The following is an 8,862-nucleotide window of genomic DNA, read 5'->3' on the forward strand; positions in this document are numbered from 1 at the left end:
ATTGGTTATCTCTGCAAGTCTGTTCGAATTATCAGTTTGGTTTGGCCTACTAGATTGATCTTTCTTGCAATGGGAGAAGTGCTTAGCTTTGGGTTCAATCTTGCGGTGTCCTTTCCCAGTGACAGTAGGGGCAGCAAGGCACGTATTGTATTGTTGCCATCGAGGATAACAAGATGGGGTTTTCATCATATTGCATGAGTTTATCCCTGTACATCATGTCATCTTGCTTAAGGCGTTACTCTGTTTTCATTAACTTAATACTCTAGATGCATGCTGGATAGCGGTCGATGAGTGGAGTAATAGTAGTAGATGCAGGCAGGAGTCGGTCTACTTGTCTCGAACGTGATGCCTATATACATGATCATACCTAGATATTCTCATAACTATGCTCAATTCTGTCAATTGCTCAACAATAATTCGTTCACCCACCGTAGAATACTTATGCTCTTGAGAGAAGCCACTAGTGAAACATATGGCCCATGGGTCTATCTTCATCATATTAATCTTCCAATACTTAGTTATTTCCTTTGCTTTTATTTTACTTTGCATCTTTATCATAAAAATACCAAAAATATTATCTTATCATATCTATCAGATCTCACTCTCGTAAGTGGCCGTGTAGGGATTGACAACCCCTTATCGCATTGGTTGCGAGGATTTATTTGTTTTGTGCAGGTACAAGGGACTCGCGCGTAGCCTCCTACTGGATTGATACCTTGGTTCTCAAAAACCGAGGGAAATACTTATGCTACTTTGCTGCATCATCCCTTCCTCTTCGGGGAAAAACCAACGCAGTGCTCAAGAGGTAGCAAGAAGGATTTCTGGCGCCGTTGTCGGGGAGTCTACGCAAAAGTCAATATACCAAGTACCCATCACAATCCTTATCTCCCGCATTACATTATTTGCCATTTGCCTCTCGTTTTCCTCTCCCCCACTTCATCCTTGCCGTTTTATTAGCCCTCTCTCTCTATCCTCCCTCTCTTTTTCTGTTCTCCTCTTTTCCGTTTGCTTGTCGTTATGGCTAGTCCCTTATCTTCTCCATTGTCTCCGAAGAATGAAATTATAAATTTTAAGCAAAGGTAGGGAGAAAATCTAAAAGACGCTTGGTATAGAATTTGCAATGCTCAAAATAGATCTACTAGGAAGCAATCTACTTCCGTTCTTCTTTGCAATTTTTATGTAGGCGCTACTCCTTGGCACATATATGTACTTGATTCTATCACCGGAGGGAACTTCTTGGGTAGCCATACTTTTGATTCCTATAATGCTATGATAGATTTGTTTGGCTCACCCCCTCTTTTGGTTAATGGAACTGTATTAACTTTGGAGCATGTTATGCAAAGGCTCGAAATTATTGAAAATAAGGTTGCTACCGTAGAGTTAATTGAAAATTTGGATAAAAAGATCCACAACCGAATCTCTCAATATGGATCTAAAGTAGGAGTCACTTTGAAAAATATTAAAGAGAAGGTACCCATAGTTAATGAGAAAATAAATCACAATTCCACTAGGATTGATAAACTTGAGGATATTATTACCAACTTGGGAACCGCTTTTTCTTCTGTAAAGAATACTCCAAGTCCTCCCACTAAAATTTCCAAGCTTATATATGTTCCTAAAAATCAGGGTGAATCCTCTAGTAAGGAAACTGGGGATCTCAAATCTATAAGTATTCATCCCAATCTTTTTGCTATCATTAAGGAGCCATTTGTTACAAATGAATTTTTCAATCTTGTGCCTAAAAGTTTGCTAATAAATAAAAAGAAAGAAATTCCTAAAAATGGTAGATGCCTCATTGAAGAATTGCCTACCAATGATGGCAATACCTAGATCTATCCTTGCTTTTTATGCCTAGCTAGGGGCGTTAAACGATAGCGCTTGTTGGGAGGCAACCCAATTTTATTTTTATTCCTTGATTTTTGCTCATGTTTAGTAATAAATAATTTATCTAGCCTCTGTTTAGGTTGTGTTTTTTGTGTTTAATTAGTGTTTGTGCCAAGTAGAACCGTTGGGAAGACTTGGGGAAAGTCTTGATATCTTGCTGTAAAAAACAGAAACTTTAGCGCTCACGAGAACTGCTGCCATTTTTATTTGGAAAGTGATATTAGTTAATTATTTTTGCAGATGATTAATAGATAAATTCCTCACGTCCATAAATTTATTTTAGAATTTTTGGGCTTCCAGATCTTGCGCTGGCTACATATTACTACAGACTGTTCTGTTTTTGACAGATTCTGTTTTTCGTATGTTGTTTGCTTATTTTGATGAATCTATGGCTAGTAAAATAGTTGATAAACCATAGAGAAGTTTGAATACAGTAGGTTTAACACCAATATAAATAAATAATGAGTTCATTACAGTACCTTCAAGTTGTCTTTTGTTTTCTTTCGCTAACGGAGCTCACGAGATTTTCTACTTTAAGTTTTGTGTTGTGAAGTTTTCAAGTTTTGGGTAAAGATTTGATGGATTATGGAACAAGGAGTGGCAAGAGCCTAAGCTTGGGGATACCCATGTCTCCCCCAAGATAATCTAAGGACACCTAAAAGCCAAAGCTTGGGGATGCCCCGGAAGGCATCCCCTCTTTTCGTCTACTTCTATCGGTAACTTTACTTGGAGCTATATTTTTATTCACCACATGATATGTGTTTTGCTTGGAGCATCTTGTATGATTTGAGTCTTTGCTTTTTAGTTTACCACAATCATCCTTGCTGCACACACCTTTTGAGAGAGCCATACATGATTTGGAATTTGTTAGAATACTCTATGTGCTTCCCTTATATCATTTGAGTTCTATAGTTTTGCTCTAGTACTTCACTTATATCTTTTAGAGCATGGTGGTGGATTTGTTTTATAGAAACTATAGATCTCTCATGCTTCACTTAGATTATTTTGAGAGTCTTAAATAGCATGGTAATTTGCTTAAATAATCCTAATATGCTAGGTGTTCAAGATTAATATTTTTTTCTTATGAGTGTTTTGAATACTAAGAGAAGTTTGATGCTTGATGATTGTTCTGACATATGGAGGTAATAATATCAAAGTCGTGATAGTTGAGTAGTTCTAAATTTGAGAAATGCTTGTGTTGAAGTTTGCAAGTCCCGTAGCATGCACGCATGGTAAACGTTATGTAACAAATTTGAAACACGAGGTGTTATTTGATTGTCTTCCTTATGAGTGGCGGTCAGGGACGAGCGATGGTCTTTTCCTACAAATCTATCCCCCGAGGAGCATGCGTGTAGTGATTTGGTTTTTGATGACTTGTAGATTTTTGCAATAAGTATGTGATTTCTTTATGACTAATGTTGAGTCCATGGATTATACGCACTCTCACCCTTCCATCATTGCTAGCCTCTTCGGTACCGTGCATTGCCCTTTCTCACATTGAGAGTTGGTGCAAACTTCGCCGGTGCGTCCAAACCCCGTGATATGATATGCTTTTTCACACATAAACCTCCTTATATCTTCCTCAAAACAGCCACCATATCTACCTATTATGGCATTTCCATAGCTATTCCGAGAAATATTGCCATGCAACTTTCCACCATTCCGTTCATCATGACACATTCATCATTGTCATATTGCTTAGCATGATCATGTAGTTGACATAGTATTTGTGGCAAAGCCACCGTTCATAATTCTTTCATACATGCCACTCTTGGTTCCTTGCATATCCCGGTACACCACCGGAGGCATTCATATAGAGTCATATCTTGTTCTAAGTAAGTTGTAATTATTGAGTTGTAAGTAAATAGAAGTGTGATGACCATCATTCATAGAGCATTGTCCTAAAAAAGACAAATAAAAAAAGAAAGGCCAAATAAAAAATATAAAGAAGGGACAATGCTACTATCCTTTTTCCACACTTGTGCTTCAAAGTAGCACCATAATCTTCATTATAGAGAGTCTTTTGTTTTGTCACTTTCATATACTAGTGGTAATTTTTCATTATAGAACTTGGCTTGTATATTCCAACAATGGGCCTCCTCAAGTGCCCTAGGTCTTCGTGAGCAAGCAAGTTGGATGCACACCCACTTAGTTTCTTTTGTTGAGCTTTCATACATTTATAGCTCTAGTGCATCTGTTGCATGGCAATCCCTACTTCTTGCATTAACATCAATCGATGGGCATCTCCATAGCCCATTCATTAGCCTCGTTGATGTGAGACTTTATCCTTTTTTGTCTTCTCCACATAACCCCCATCATCATATTCTATTCCACCCATAGTGCTATATCCATGGCTCGCGCTCATATATTGCATGAAAGTTTATAGGTCTGAGATTACTAAAGTATGAAACAATTGCTTGGCTTGTCATCGGGGTTGTGCATGATGAGAGCATTCTTGTGTGACAAAAATGGAGCATGACTAAACTATATGATTTTGTAGGGATGAACTTTCTTTGGCCATGTTATTTTGAGAGGACATAATTGCTTAGTTAGTATGCTTGAAGTATTATTATTTTTATGTCAATATGAACTTTTATCTTGAATCTTTGGGATCTGAATATTCATACCACAATTAAGAAGAATTACATTAAAATTATGCCAAGTAGCACTCCGCATCAAAAATTCTGTTTTTATCATTTACCTACTGGAGGATGAGCAGGAATTAAGCTTGGGGATGCTTTATACGTCTCCAACGTATCTATAATTTTTGATTGCTCCATGATATATTATCTACTATTTTGGACATTATTGGGCTTTATTATCCACTTTTATATTATTTTTGGGACTAACGTATTAACCGGAGGCCCAACCCAAAAATTGCTGTTTTGCCTATTTTAGGGTTTCGAAGAAAAGGAATATCAAACAGAGTCCAAATGGAATGAAACCTTCGGGAACGTGATTTTCTCACCGAACATGATCCAGGAGACTTGGACCACACATCAAGACACAAAGGAGGAGGACACGAGGTAGGGGGGGTGCGCCTACCCCCCCAGGTGCGCCCTCCACCCTCATGGCCCCCCTGTTGCTCCACCGACGTACTCCTTCCTCCTATATATACCTACATACCCCCAAACGATCAGATACGGAGCCAAAACCCTAATTCCACCACCGCAACTTTCTGTATCCATGAGATCCCATCTTGGAGCCTGTTCCGGAGCTCCGCCGGAGGAGGTATCCATCACGGAGGGCTTCTACATCATCACCATAGCCCCTCCGATGAAGTGTGAGTAGTTCACCTCAGACCTATGGGTCCATAGTTATTAGCTAGTTGGCTTCTTCTCTCTTTTTGGATCTTAATACAATGTTCCCCCCTCTCTTGTGGAGAACTATTCAATGTAATCTTCTTTTTGCGATGTGTTCGTTGAGATCGATGAATTGTGGGTTTATGATCAAGTCTATCTATGAACAATATTTGAATCTTCTCTGAATTCTTTTATGTATGATTGGTTATCTTTGCAAGTCTCTTCGAATTATCAGTTTGGTTTGGCCTACTAGATTGATCTTTCTTGCAATGGGAGAAGTGCTTAGCTTTGGGTTCAATCTTGCGGTGTCCTTTCCCAGTGACAGTAGGGGTAGCAAGGCACGTATTGTATTGTTGCCATCGAGGATAACAAGATGGGGTTTTCATCATATTGCATGAGTTTATCCCTCTACATCATGTCATCTTGCTTAAGGCGTTACTCTGTTTTCATTAACTTAATACTCTAGATGCATGCTGGATAGTGGTTGATGAGTGGAGTAATAGTAGTAGATGTAGGCAGGAGTCGGTCTACTTGTCTCGGACGTGATGCCTATATACATGATCATACCTAGATATTCTCATAACTATGCTCAATTCTGTCAATTGCTCAATAGTAATTCGTTCACCCACGGTAGAATACTTATGCTCTTGAGAGAAGCCACTAGTGAAACCTATGGCCCCCGAGTCTATCTTCATCATATTAATCTTCCAATACTTAGTTATTTCCTTTGCTTTTTACTTTTCTTTTATTTTACTTTGCTTTTATTTTACTTTGCATCTTTATCATAAAAATACCAAAAATATTATCTTATCATATCTATCAGATCTCACTCTCGTAAGTGGCCGTGTAGGGATTGACAACCCCTTATCGTGTTGGTTGCGAGGATTTATTTGTTTTGTGCAGGTACGAGGGACTCGCGCGTAGCCTCCTACTGGATTGATACCTTGGTTCTAAAAAACTGAGGGAAATACTTATGCTACTTTGCTGCATCATCCCTTCCTCTTCGGGGAGAAACCAACGTAGTGCTCAAGAGGTAGCATCCTTGCCCGCAGGCGGTCCTTCGGTCGCGAGCTTGACGACATCCATCTTCCCCCATTGTATCTTGACGCAGGCAAAGGCCATCTGCACACCTTCTATGCAGACCGTCCGCTTGATGGCATCTAGCCACGGGCAGGCATTGACCAGCCGCTTCATGAGGCCAAAGTAGCTGCCAAGTATAGCTTCTGCAGGCCACAGGCGGATTATTAAATCCTTCATGGCTAGTTCAGCCACCCTATGCAGCTCGACCAACTGTTTTAGTTGGTCGCTAAAGGGCATCGGATGTTCTGGTGCAAGGTATTGCGACTAGAACAGCTTCTTCGTTGAGCTCCCCTCTTCGGCACGGAAGAATTCTGTAGCGTCAGAAACACTGTGCGGCAAATCCGCAAACGCCCCTGGAGAACTTCAAATCTGAGTCAGCAAGAGATACCTCGGGCTCACATACTTGCTTTGCATAATGAAAGCCTTACCCGCCGCGATCTTCTTGGCCTCCTGGATCTCCTAGAGGGCACCTTGGGCTTCGGCTCGAGCCTCTTGTGCGCTTTGGCGGGCCTTAGCGAGTTCGGACTCTTGGTACGCATTTTGGCGCTCCAAGGATTCACATTTCTTTACTGCGTCCCGGAGCTCCTGCTGGATCTCACCAACCCTGGCCTCATATTTTTCTCGGACGGCCTTTTCATTTACCGCACTCTCCTCGGCCTCAGCCAGCGCCTTTTTGAGGGCCTCTACCTCAGTCGCCGCCCCTATTAAATGTCATGGCACTGTGATCAGCTTACATTATTCATCCCTTCCGGACATACGCAATATAAATGCATACCTTGGGTATTCTCCAGCTGGTTTTTCGCACGGCCGAGCTCTTCCTCGGTTCGTTCCAGCTTCCGCATCAGTCCGGAGACTTCGGCAGCATGAGAAGTCACGGCCAGCAGCGATGCCTGCTCACTCACAAAGACATGTATGATTAGTTTCCTGCGAATAGCTATTTGATCCTTTGTTCGGCTTTTATTTCCGAACACCGGACAGAGTCTCAGGGGCTACTGTCTATACTGTAACTTTCTTTTCACATAAATGCAGCGCTTACCTCAAAGCCCGCGGACTGAATCTTCTCAATCACCGCACCCATGAGGGTACGGTGTTCCTCAATGATGGAAGCGCTTCGTAGCACCTCCAGTAGAGTATCCGGTGCCTCTGGTTGGACAGAGGTCACCGGTGGAATGCGCACACCTCCTTCCAATGAAGGAGGCTGTTGGCCGGAATTCGGATCCATATAGGTCTCCGGGACTGCATTAGGCTGTGGGCCGAATTGGACATAGCCCCCACCGCCGGTCTCCATGGGGATGTACTCCCCCATGTGTTCGGCGGCCGAGGTCTCGCCCTCTGTCGTCGTCTTGACGACCTCCTGTGTCTCTCCCTTGCCGGGGGTCCTTCGGGACAACACCTCGACGTCATCCGTAGCCTTGGGAGAGGAGGCCATTGTAAGGGACCCGCTGTCCATCACCTTCGGGTCCAGGGAGTTCCCTGTAGACGAGGATCGCTCGAGGGCAGAACGAGCCGGACTGCAAATACATGATTCAACATGTTAGAATTATGAGGTGAAATAGGAGGATGTATGAATACTTCAGGGTCTTCGGATACTCACGATTCGGCCTGGGGCTTGTTTCGAGGGCGCCGCTCTAGGCTGCTATCGACGTCCCACACGGAGCTATCCGCGAGGGAAGCCTTTCCCTTCTTGGACGTCTCCGCCTCCAGATCTGTGGAGGTCGCACTCTTCTTCCCCCCCCTCGGGGAGGGGGAAGTTGCTTTCTTCCTCCTCTTCCTCCTCCTCGTCGTCTTCGGCAACGGAGTGAGTTTCGGCATCTTCGGACACCGCGTCCGAAGTACTCTTGGGACGGAGGCCACCTCTAGTCCCCTTGGCCTTCTTTTTTGCCTTCTTCTCCGGCGCCACGTAGGTCATCGAAACCAGCATCATCGTCAAAAGCGGGATGGCTGGTTCCTCGGGCAGCGGAGCCGAACACCGAATCCGCTCCACCTTCTTTCTCCAACCCTGAAAAGGAAAAATAGGGAAGTCGGGACATCCTCCTTGAGCAAGCCAGAAAGAGATATGCCTTGAAGCATGGAATACTTACCAAACTGGCGGGATGGGCCAGATCGTGGCCGTAGTCCTCGATTGTCTCCGGCCACGTCTCGTTGGCCTTGAAGAGCACCTTCCAGATATCCTCGCGCGTAGTTCCGAAGAATGGCGCGAGGTCTTGTGCTTGGCCGGATTGAACTCCCATAGATGGCAAGCCCGGTTCTGGCATGGAAGGATCTGGCAAATTAGCATCACCTGAATCACATCGACGATCTTGACATTCTTGTCCATCATGCTCCTGATGCGCTTCTGAAGCGCAGTCAACTCATCCGACGAAGACCAATCCAGGCCCTTCTCCTGCCAGGAGGTAAGCCGCATTGGGGCCCCGGAATTGAATTTGGGAGCCGCGGCCTAGGCAGCTTCGCGGGGCTGAGTGACATAGAACCACAGCTTCTGCCACCCCTTGACGGTCTCCACGAAGGTGCCTTTGGGCCACAGGACGTTGGACATTTTGCTCACCATGGCGCCTCCACATTCTGTGTGTTTGCCGCCCACCACCTTCGGCTTCAC

This window comes from Triticum urartu, chromosome 3A (assembly GCF_056163025.1).
Source record: "Triticum urartu cultivar PI428250 chromosome 3A, HENAU_Tu73, whole genome shotgun sequence".
NCBI lineage: Eukaryota > Viridiplantae > Streptophyta > Magnoliopsida > Poales > Poaceae > Triticum > Triticum urartu.